The sequence below is a fragment of the Equus quagga genome, chromosome 11, assembly GCF_021613505.1.
Source record: "Equus quagga isolate Etosha38 chromosome 11, UCLA_HA_Equagga_1.0, whole genome shotgun sequence".
Classification (NCBI taxonomy): Eukaryota; Metazoa; Chordata; class Mammalia; order Perissodactyla; family Equidae; genus Equus; species Equus quagga.
Window position 1 is genome coordinate 98,698,652 of NC_060277.1, and position 11,677 is coordinate 98,710,328.

Below are 11,677 nucleotides of genomic sequence, written 5' to 3' on the forward strand. Positions count from 1 at the left end.
AGAGAAGAATCCACCGACCTCCTCTCGGGTGGGGGTGATGAGTGGGGTGGGGTGGTGCAGATCTGGCTGCCAATATCCTTGGAGATGTATGGCGGAGGAGCCTGGGGGCACAGCCATTTGTGGGTAGACTTTCATTTAATCTTCCTATTTTCCCTCTGGCCCCTCTCCTTTCTGCTGTTCCTGTTGATCTGGGCTCAGAGCCTCAATTTCTTCACTGAATCAAGCCCCTGCTGGGGGTAGGAGAGAGGTGGTCACCTGGCTGTACTGAATGAGGGTGGGAACTTGGGGCATCTGCTTCTTATACAAACTTTCTACAATCCCTCAGATTTCAGTTCTGCCATTCATCCTTATCTTTTGCAGTCCGTGGTGCCCGCAATTCCTGGGCCTTGCCAAGATTCCACAGCTTGACTTGGCTCCGTTCTCAGCAGCATCCCCCTGCGTAGGCACATGGTATTCAGCGTTCTCAGCTCTAATAATCCCTCCACCTGCTTTCCATCTTCCAAAAATCTGTTGACATCTTTTGTCTTCTACTGTTTTTTGCCTCTCATTCTTTTCATTCTTGTGGGCATGTGTTTCTATTCCTTAATTCACATTTTAGTGGAGTTTTAGAAAGAAACAACAAGAAATCCATGGGCTCAATTTGCCAGGTTTAACCTAAGATGTGGGATTAAAGACTTTTCAAGCTATAGTGTGTTTTTGCAACCATAGACATAAGGAGAAACAAGAGGAGGTCTCCTGTATTCCATACTAAACATGTTATGGATTCTCTTCTTGTCTTAGTGATCTTTCTAATCTGGGTCACTAGTTCTTAAAAAAGATCTGGGAAACTGAAGGAAATCCTGAGAAAGGAGCCAGAGATGATCAAAGGGATGGACTTTTGATCCAGGAGAATGTTGGAAGGTGTTGCTGCTGTTTAACTGGGATGGGAGGAGGCTCAGCGATGTTTTATTCTGAATTCAGATTCCTTGGAGTGATTTTTGTCTTGAGACATCTGCCACTGTCCTATTTTGTGTTAGTATGAATGTCTAAGTTGCCATAGAAGAGGCAGCCTAAACTCGAGAGAGGGTCCTGGGGGAGAGACCAAGACAGTGTTAATCAGGATAGGTTGGCTGTGTAGAAACAAACAAACGCTGAAATTTCAGTGTCTTGACACAGTAAAGGTGCATTCCTCCTTCATTTCACCATTTTGTCCCTGCTTGGGAGCTCCCTCCAAGAGGTGGCCCAGGGACCCAGGCTGCATGGAGCTGACAGCTACGCTGTCTGAAACACTTGGCTTTCCAGGGTTCTGCAGAAAGGGAGAGAGAACTGGAAGATCATGCAAGATGCTTGTAAAGGCCAAGACTGGGAGTGGTTTATATCATTTCTACCCGCATCCCATTAGCCAGAACTCTGTCACACGGTCCCAACTTACCTGCAAGGGAGGACGGGAAATGTAGCCTTCCTGTGTGCTCTGGAGGAGGTTACCGTGTGGTAAGGCTGTTTCATTGTCTCTGCCACCTGTATACTGGTTTTCTGAGGGAGATGCCAACATTCTGAGGGGAAGGGGAGGCATGGTCTCTGTGCCCACAAAGTCTGAAAAGAGGAAATAATGTTCAATTAAAGTAGGAGACAGCAGTCAGACATAAAGAGAACTTTCTTGACTTTAAGGGAGTCAAACATTAGAACAGGCAATTAAGGGCCCAGTGCAGTGGTGTAGTGGTTAAGTTCATGTGCTTTGCTTTGGCGGTCCGGGGTGCACAGGCTCAGATCCCGGGCACAGACCTAGCACTGCTCGTCAAGCCACACTGTGGTGGCATCCCTCATAAAATAGAGGAAGATTGGCACAGATGTTGGCTAGTGACAATCTTCCTCAAGCAAAAAGAGGAAGATCGGCAACAGATGTTAGCTCAGGGCCAATTTTCCTCACACACATACAAAAAAACCCAGGCAATTGAGAGGTGACATCTATGGTTGTGGACCCCTAAGAAAAGAGCTCCCGGGAACTGCTGGATCTACCTGCTCAAGGGATGAAGCAGATAACCTTTTGAGATCCCATCTAATTCTGGGACTTTACTCTCAAATACGGGAGCCTCAAAGGTTGCAAAGCTGAACAGCCAGGACTAAGGTGGACCCAGGTCTTGTGAAGCCTGAAGCTTATACTACTTTGGGTACCTTCTGGAAGAAAAATAATACAAAATTATGGACATGAAGTTGGGTACAGGCCTGGAAGGGCACTTGCAGGTGGAGGGCCTCAAGCATAAACTTATTAGCTTCCCAATAAATCCTCCCCTGGCAAGGACAGGCCCATTGCTCCATTGGAACCAATAGATTCTCGTGCATCTTACCCCAACGGACTTGCTCTTCTAGATTCTAGATCACCCTCATGATTTTTTTCCAAATCTTTAACTCAGCAAAAAGTCCTTGAATGCCCACGTGTGCAAGGCACTGGGCTGTCCCCTCATTCCCTGCCTCCTTCGCAGAGCAGCGTTGGGTGCCAGTGCAGGGAGCGTCGGTCTTGACTGAGGAGTTCCTATGTCCATGAAGGGAGCATGAGGGCAAAGGAGGAGGAGGGGAACGGGCACAGAAAGCCAGACCAGACAGCAGGGCCATGTGTGCCCTGAGACACAGGTGGTCGTCTGTGGGCATCAGGCCCCTGTGCTCAGAGGAGAAGTCCATGCTGCTCTTTGTCTTGCTTCTCAGAGGAAATGTTCCTGCAGAAACCGCACAGAGACTCAGAAGCCTGCCGTGGAATAGAAGGCTCAGCCGTGTGCTGTGGCCTGATGGGCAGACACATCACTCCTCTCGTGGGGCTGGAGTCGAGTGTCACCACACAGAGTCAGCAGTCTGGACTCAGACACTTGGGCTGGAGCCCAGCTGTCAGCCCTGTCCCCAGGTTGTCCCTGGCACTGTCTGGGCCTTTTGAGCTGATCGAAGTGCAGTGTCTGGAAAACACCAGACCAGCGCTAGGTCCTGCATGCAACCTCTGAGTGTTTGCTTTCCTCCTAGAATTTTTAACCAGCAGAAAATCACAAACCTGCTGTGATTGCTGAGGCCTCTCATCTAGTCAGGCGACCAGCCAAGGGATTCGCTGGGTGACCTCGCAGGAGACCTTCATCTCCCTGAGTCTCTTTTCCTTCATCTGTAAAATTGAGAAGATAACCCCTGTGAAGGGCAAATTTTGTCAAATGGTCAAGGTCAGCATGAGTTTACAGGGTGGGGAGGGGACACTGACACCTCACAGTCTGTCCTCTGGTCCAGTTGTGCGGGTGCTAGCCAGGGGTCTAGACCAGGTGGGTGTGATGGAGACAATTGGGCAGGTGGGACCCTTGGAAGCCCCGAATCTGCTTTGTGGTTTATGATGGGTATTCTCCCGTGGTCTGCACTGAGCTGAGGCTTGGCAAGGCCAAGCAGAAGAAATAAAAACAACCAACCTACTAAAGTGATTTGCCTGAAAATTTTCACATGGAGACACATTGTACTGAACACAGAGTTGAAAATGCATTTTAAAAGGCTTTCTAATGAAGGAAATGCAAAACAACTCACGTTGGATAAACCTCTGTGGCAGAGCGCCATTGGAGGGGGAGCAGAGCCTTCCTCAGCCGGAGAAGGTGGGCCCAGGAAGAGGCCACCCTCCCAGCGACCCAGCTGGACCCCGGGCTGCCCCCTTTTTCTGCCCCCAGCATGGTCTAGACTGAGGGTTTCTGTTCTGGGTCCTGAACCCATCAGAGAATTGGGTGAAAACTCAGATCCCTCTTCCCAGAAAAAATTCTAAGCCCAGTCACGAAATTTTGTCACACACGAAATGTTGCATCTGTCAATGGGTTCTGCATCTCCTGAAGCCCATCAGTGAAGCCCTGAAAGATGTTTGGACCCCAAATAAGAGGACGGCCTGAGAGTCTGGGAAGCAAGTGGTGTAGACAGCTGAGAGCAAGGCAGGGCGGTTTCTGGGCAGAAATTGGGGTCATAGTGAACCCTGAGGGAACCCAAACCAGCCCCCCAAACCTTCCGGGCCATCCTTTTCCTTTCTGATACAGCCCCCTCCACGTCACCCCCAGCACGTTTCTGTTCTCTTCAGGACCTGATCTCAGATGGCCCTGTTCAGACCCAGGTCTCCTCAGCCCAAGCGCCCCTGCAGTGACTCAGGAGCACGAGTCCTGAGACGGCAGATCTCCAACCCAGGCGCACAGTGGAGGCCCCTGGAGGCTGTGGAAACAGATTGCTGGGCCCCACCCGCCCCCAGAGCTTCTGATTCAGTGGGTCTGGGGTGGGCCCTGGAATTTGCATTTCTACCAAATGCCCAGTTGGGGCTGATGCTACCATCTGGGGACCACTCCAAGAACCCAGAACTCTGAGACACCTCTTCTAACACTTTGCCCCTGGAGCTCCCTGCTTCGTGGTTTCCTTCCGAGTTTGCATAAAACAACAGCTTCCTCACAACTCACTTGATTATACTTCCAACTCCCCTCCGCAGATCTTTTTAGGCTGGGGGTGGGGTGGGGTGGGATGGGGAGGGGAGGGGAGGGAAGTGAGTCCCCCTTCCTCAGTTCTCAGACCCTCCCTCGTCTGTCCTGCTCCATCTGGAAAGTGAGTGTCCCCTGCCTGACTCTGGACATGCGGTGGGGCTTCTGCTGGGGCTATGGCGGAGCCTGGGACCAGCTCTGGTCAGCTTCACACCCAGGAGCTGTTTTGGTGACGGATTGATATTTTATTCAGTGCGTTAAGTGGCTGTCAGGGGCTGAGTGTGGTGAAGGATTGCCATAGGAATACCGCCCCAAGGCCAGGCTTGGGGGAAAAGAAGGCAGCCTGGCCTCTCCTCTGTGGTGGCGGGCCTTCGATCTGGGCCCCAGAACCTTCCACTGAATCTCTACCCAAGGTAGCCAGCCACACACATGGCCCTCCCAGTTCCTCTTCCCTTCCTCACCCCCAGGCTCCCCTTCCCCCAAGCTCTGGCATGGAGGCCTTGGCCAGCCCTTGGCCTCTGGATTTGGCAGTTTCCAGCGTCTCAGTTCCAGCTTGGCTGCCCATTTTGCATGAAAAATTGCTTCCTTTATTTGGGCCTCAATTTTCCCATTGGTAAAATTGAAGAATTGACTACAACAGTGGTTTTCAAACTGGGTTCCACAGAGCCCAGGGTTCCGCAGAGGTTAAGGTGCACCCCAGCCCGCCACCTCTGCTCACTGAGAGCGGCCTCACTTGTATCTCCTTTATATCCTGGGGTTCTGTGAACATCTCATTCAGAAGATGAAAGTTCCACTGCTAAAAAGTGCTTTGAAAATCACTGGCCTAGATGATCGTGAAGATTTTCTGCCCTCTGGTTTTATCTTCTGTATTCTGTAGTTCATAGACCTCGACAGCTTTTTCAAGTCCCTCAAGACCTCAGCCTTGAGTTTCTCCTTGAGCTTCTGAAACTCAGTGCTCAGGAACATGTGTTTCTTCCAGGAGAGAGGTGGGGATGGCAGGCCAGGCTGGTTGGCCCCTTTTCCAGTCCCTGACCTGTCTAAGAGGGTATCTCCAGGCAGGGTAGACAGTGCTGGGCTGGGGGAAGGTGGTTTGAGTGGACACCAAGAGCCTTTCAGGGTGTGTGTGTGTGTGTTTCCACAAAGAAGCAGCCATCTGTGAAGGAGTGGGACCCCATTTCTCAGTCCCTGTGAAAGACCTGTGTGAAACCCCAGCAAACTCCCAGGCCGAGCAGAAAGTGAGAGTGGAGGTCGACTGAGACCCACCCATTGAGGGTATCTTCCAGATATCAAATTGACCTTCCACCACTGAAGATGGTGCACGGCAGCCAGCAGGCACGATTAACAAGCCTGGCATACTGGACCACCAGGACAGAAAGGGGCATCCCTGGGATGCCTCTCTAGGAGCCAGCAAGGTGCGGGGAAGACAGTAAAATTCACTGAATTGGAGGAGCCGAGGCCATTTCTCTGGAGAGGAGTAGGCAGGCGGTAGATGGGGGCTATCTATTATCAGGCTCAGGTACGTGTATCCTTGTTCAGGAAACATGATGCACGGGCTTCTGGATTTACAGTGAGAGAGAGGTAGGTCTCTAAATCACTTTACAGACCCTGAAGCCATGACTGGAGGCTGCTCAGGCTGGAATACATTACAGGGTGGAAGCATCTCCTGGGATGCATGCAAATTGTGGCACCACGGCCACTCCAGGGGCACAGAAATACTCAAGGGGAAGAAGGAGGAAGGAAGCTGTGCGACAGGATTGTGAGTGTGAAGGGAGAGCCCACACAAGGGGGAAACAGGCAGCCTGTGGTGAGGATAGCACTCCCATGGGAGGCTCAGGTTCTTGCCCTGCCCTGGCACATCTTAGCTATGGAAATTTGGCCAAGGCCCCCTACAATGTAGGAGAAAGGGTTTTGCAGCCAGATAGGGCTGGGTTTGAGTCTTGGCTTTGCCAATTCTTAGCTGGATAACCTTGGCAATTTATCCTCATGCCCAAGCCTCAGCTTCATTATCTAGAACATGGGAATAATAATCTCTGTGGATGTCACTATTTGTTGTCCATCCAAAAGTGAATGTCTCCTTTCTCCTCAGATTTCGTTTAGATGGAACATGCTCAGGGAAAGAGGGCCCTCCCACAACTTCAGTGGATAAACTAGGATTGGTCTAATCCAAGCAAGGTCATGCCATTTTCTTTTTGTTATTGATTGGTTTTGGGGTGGGCATGTGACCCAATTTTAACCAGTACGATACAAAGGGAAGACAACTGGGGGACTTCTGGGAAGGATTTTTCTTCCTCTTATGCCAAGAAGTCCTTTCCATCCTCCTGCCACGAAGGAGGTTGGGTAAGGATGTGATGCTTGGAGCTGTGGCAGCCATCCTGCAACCATAAGGTGATAAGCCTAAGAAAGAGAAGCTAGCACACCAAGGATGGTGGAGCAGAAAGATAAAACGAGACTGGGTCCTTGATGACTTTGCTGAGCTGTTGCATCAACCCTGGGATTCCCTGTCCCCCCAGCCTTCTTATCTGAGATAGCGAAGAATCTTTATTCCAGGAGACATTAGCAGCTACACTGTTACCTGCAGCTGAAACGCTCCTTTCTGTAACGCAGCAAGCTCACGGGGTGTTGTGAGGATGAAATAAGATAATAATGTTGGGGAAAATTCCAAGCCTGGGACTTGGCTCAGAGTAGGTGTTCAATACATGCTGGTTTCCTCCCTCTTCTCTATTTTCATGTCTTAATTTTAGATTTTTTCCTGCTCTACCAACCTCAAAGGATTGTGGTAAGAAACAAATGAGATAATTGTTATTTATTGCCACAATAATGCTGTCCTAAAGAATAACCACAGAACCTCAGTGGCATATCACAATAAACATTTCTCTAGCTCACGAATTTGTGACTTTCTGATGCAGGTGGGCTCCCTCACGGGGCTGGTGGTCGGCTGGCTGTCAGCTGAGGTGAGGGGGCAGCTGGGCACGGACTTCTCTTTCTCCACAGGGCAGCCGGGTGGGTTCACAGGGCAATAGCAGAGGAGCGGGAGCCAGCAGTGTGGCGGAGGCCAGAAGCAGGCAGGGGGTATCACCAGGCACACCACGCCCACAGCGGGAGGGCTTGGTCAAACTGCATAACAAAGGGTCAGATGAAGAATTGGGCTAGTTTTTAATTTTTGTTTTTTTTAAATCATTCTACCACAATAATATATATGAAAGGACTTGTAAATTGTAGGGAAAAGACAATGGCTAACAAAAGAGGAATGTTATATGAAATGTCCAGAATAGGTATATCTATGGAGACAGAAAGTAGATTAGTCGTTGCCCGAGGCTGATGGGGTTCAACCGACCCTCTCTCTCATCAACAGAGTGATTAAGAACTGCCTTTCAGAAAATCTGCAAAATCACACAGCCAGGGCACGTGCAAAAGAAGATATTGTACCTGAAACGACCTTGGAACTAAAGATCCTCCTCCCCACGGAACCCAAGGACGGAGACGTGACCGGAACCTGAAGGTCGGACTCAGCAGAAGCGAGGGGTTCCTCATTCTGAAGATCCTTCCCCACCCTGTCATAAATGTTGAAAACTTCGCCATAAATGCTTGAAGCCCACCACCCAATACCCGTTCCATCTGCGTTTCCATGTGCCAGCCCTAAGCTCTTAAATTTTGCCCCAAATCCTGAATGGAGAAGACAGATCTCAGGGCACACACCCCCTTTCTCCTTGCAGATGGATCTTGCAGAATAAAAGCCGATTTCTCCTGCAAAGGCTGATGCCTTATTTATTGGCTTATTTATGCACAACGGGCAGAGAACCCCAATTTTGTGCAGTAACAGGGTTGGGGAGTTTGAGGGGTTGACAGCTAATTAGAACATAATTCTAATGTTCTAGAATTGATTGTGGCGATGGGTACACAACTTTGTAAATATACTGAAAGCCATTGACATATGCAGCTTAAATGGGTGAATTGTATGGTATGTAAACTCTATCTCAACAGAACTGTTAAAAAGGAAAAAGAAAAAAAGGCAGGATGATCCTGGATCAAGGAGAGGAGAGGTGAAGCACTGGGTGGTGGTGACATCCCCCATTTCCCACAAAGCCGCCAGGACACCACCAGGCAGGGCCATTAAAAAACCAGCGTGTTGAAGATTTTCTCTGCTGTCCTTGGAAATAATCTCTGATTTATAATGATTCTGTGGGGAAAACAAGATTCTGTTTATAGCAATTCGCCAGGTGGAGAGCAGGCCCCCGCGTCCTGGAGAGGCGCCGGGAGCTCAGCCCTGCGGGGAGGTGCGGGCTTCTGACAGGCACCGTGGGGACCCCGCCCCAGCCCGCGGAGGGGAGGAACAAGGCTTCCTCCGCCCTCTTGGGAACCCTGGCTGGATCTGAAAATTAAACTGACAAAGACAGATTAATAGGAGAAAAGCCCATAAATGTAGTTGACATAATTTTTATCTGACACTAGAGCCTTCGCCAGGAAATGAAGACGTGAAGACATGTCACAGCCGGGTATTTTCAGGCTGGCTTGATGAAGAGTGGACGGCCGTGTGGAAAGATCATCGCCCAAGGACCACTTGTCCTCGACTGTGGACTGGGGGAGACTGAGCAAGGCCCGTTCCTTCAGGATCCTCCCGGGGTCCCTCCGTCTTCGGAGGTAGGGTGCTCCTTTCCTCCAGACATAGTCGCGGCCTCCGGGCTGGAAGGGGCATTCATGGCTTCTGTTCAGCTGGGCGTTTGCAGAGGTGAGGCTGTGCACGGGTTCGGGCGTGGGAGCCACGAGGGCGCGGGCGCGTGGGAAGATGAAGGAGCCGGTCATGCTGCGAAGAGGAGCTCAGAGTGCGAAGATCGGCAAACAGACGGCTTACTACCTGCAAGGCGGCCGTGTCCACAGGCTGCTCCGCTGACTCTGAACTCGAGTCCTGAGGAAGCAAAGTTGTTTTCAAGGAAACCGGCAACTGCCACAGCGTGCCAGCAAGTGCACGGGCGCCTGATCCAGGCTGACGTGAGCTTCCGCTTTTCTCTGGAACATCTCTCTCCGCCCGCTTTGGCTGCCCAGCTCCTACCTGCTCTTCAGGACTCGACAAAGACATCTCCAAAAAGCCTCCCCCGATCCTCTGGGTGCCCCTTCGCACCTCTGTGGCGCCCCCGTAGTTGAGGGTTTATTATATGGAATGGAGCTGTTTTCATGTTAACATTGTAAGCTCCTGGTCCTAATAATGCCAGAAACTCACTTCTGGCATAGAGAAGGAAGGAAGGGAGGAGGAGAGGAAGGAGGGGAGGGTTCCCTTCTCAGATGGGCTGGTGAGTCCAGACAGGCTGCCTGCTTCTGGGGCAGCCGATGACCATCCGCAGCTCTGATGAACCACTGACAAAGCTTGGTCCCCACCACCCCAGCAGTGTGGTCTGCAGGCATCTTGGACCTTCTGGGGTGACCCAGGGAGACTGAGAATAGTAGCCAAGTCTGGAGCCAGGGCCTGCTGCACTGGTTGTATTGCCCCAAATCATGAAATGTGCCACCGGCTGGGGTCTCCGGAAGCAGACTCTGGGACAGTTTACTGGGGATCAATACATGTGAGGGAAGGGGGTAGAAGCAGGACTGGACAGAGGGAGAGGTGGAACTGTGAGGCCCGACAAAGGCTCAGTCAACTCCGGGGGAGCTCTGGAGCAAGGAGTGCCTGGCAGCATGCCCTATCCAGGCAGAACAGTGGGACATTTACTGTCCCTTCTTGCTCAGTCACCCGGTGAGGGCTGCCCCAGGAGGGGCATGACCTGGGGCAAAGCGGCTCTCTATAGCTGAGGCAGACCCTGGAGGGGCTGACACCTGAGGCTGTGTGCTGACCCCGTACCTCCCACCCCCCACGGCTGGACAGCGACTCCTTCCTTGAAGGGGGATCTGGGCAGTTCATCCCTATGTCTCCCATGGTAGGAGTCATTGAAGCTACGATTCATTGAACACTTATGCCAAGCTGTACAATTATCATCCTTTATAGGTCAGGAAACTGAGGCTCAGAGAGGTAAAGTAACTTGCCTGAGGTCACACAGCTGGGCCAGAAAGTGGTGGAGCTGGACAACCTGATAGGCTGACCCCAGAACCCCCACTTTTAACCACTGACCCTAATTACTAAGGGGAAGGGGCATAGTTACACAGGGACCAAACTCACTTTCATAGTGAGTTTTTAAAACAGAAAAACTCATGAATATATATGTGTGGGGATAGTGATCACAAGGGAGCTCTTCGCCCGTTTGCCTGACTGCAGACTTCTCACTGTCCCCAGTGGGAGTAGAGAAAACTTGGTCAGTCCCCATCCCCCATCAACTGATCCTGCTGAGGGAAGGGACAGCCCCTGGGTGCAGCCTCCTCTCCAAACCCCATTCTGCCCACCGAGCAGGGGCTCAGGAAGCGCATTCAGCGAAGGAAAACCCTGCAGTGTAGTTTCAAAGATATCAAGGGGGCCGAGGGAAATTGCCTTGCTGAGAGAATTGCTCACATTTTCGTGCTTTTGCAGAAAGGGCTGCTGGAAATGAGGATGCGGGGGGTGGAGGGAGCAGGGCCTGGAGGCTGAAGCACCCTCCTCTTCAACTTAGCCTCTGTGCTGTGTTTCTGGTTGCTCATTTGTCCATCCACCTCCTATCCACCCATCCACCCACCCATCCACCCATCCACCCATCCACCCATCCACCCACCCATCCACCTATCTACCTACCCATCCACCTACTCACCCACCCATCCACCAACTCATCCACCCATCTACCCATCCATTCCTCCATCCACTTGCTCACCCATCCATCCGTTCAAAAGATACTTTGTGAGTCCACTGTGCAGCAGGCACTGTTCTAGGCACTGAGGAAACAGCTGTATAAAGACCTGGCTGTCACGGAGAGCATATCCTGGGCCTTCCTGCCCCTTCCTATCTCTGCTGAGAAGCGAGAACTGGCATTGCTGTTGCAGCTGTCGAGGGCCAGATAGTAAATATGTTAGCCTTGAAGGCCATGAGGCCTCTATAGTAGCCACTCAACTCAGCCAGTGTAGCCTGAAAGCAGCCACAGACAATATGTAAATAATGTGCATGGCTGGGTTCTAGTAAAACTTTATTGACAAAAATGGGCCAGGGGAGGGTAGACTCCTGGAGAAGCACAGAACTAGGAAGGGCCTCAGAGACCAGTGGTTTTCTTTTTTTTTTTTTAAAGCTTCTTTTTTTTTCTTTTCCTTTTTCTCCCCAATGCCCCCCGGTACATAGTTGTATATTCTTCGTT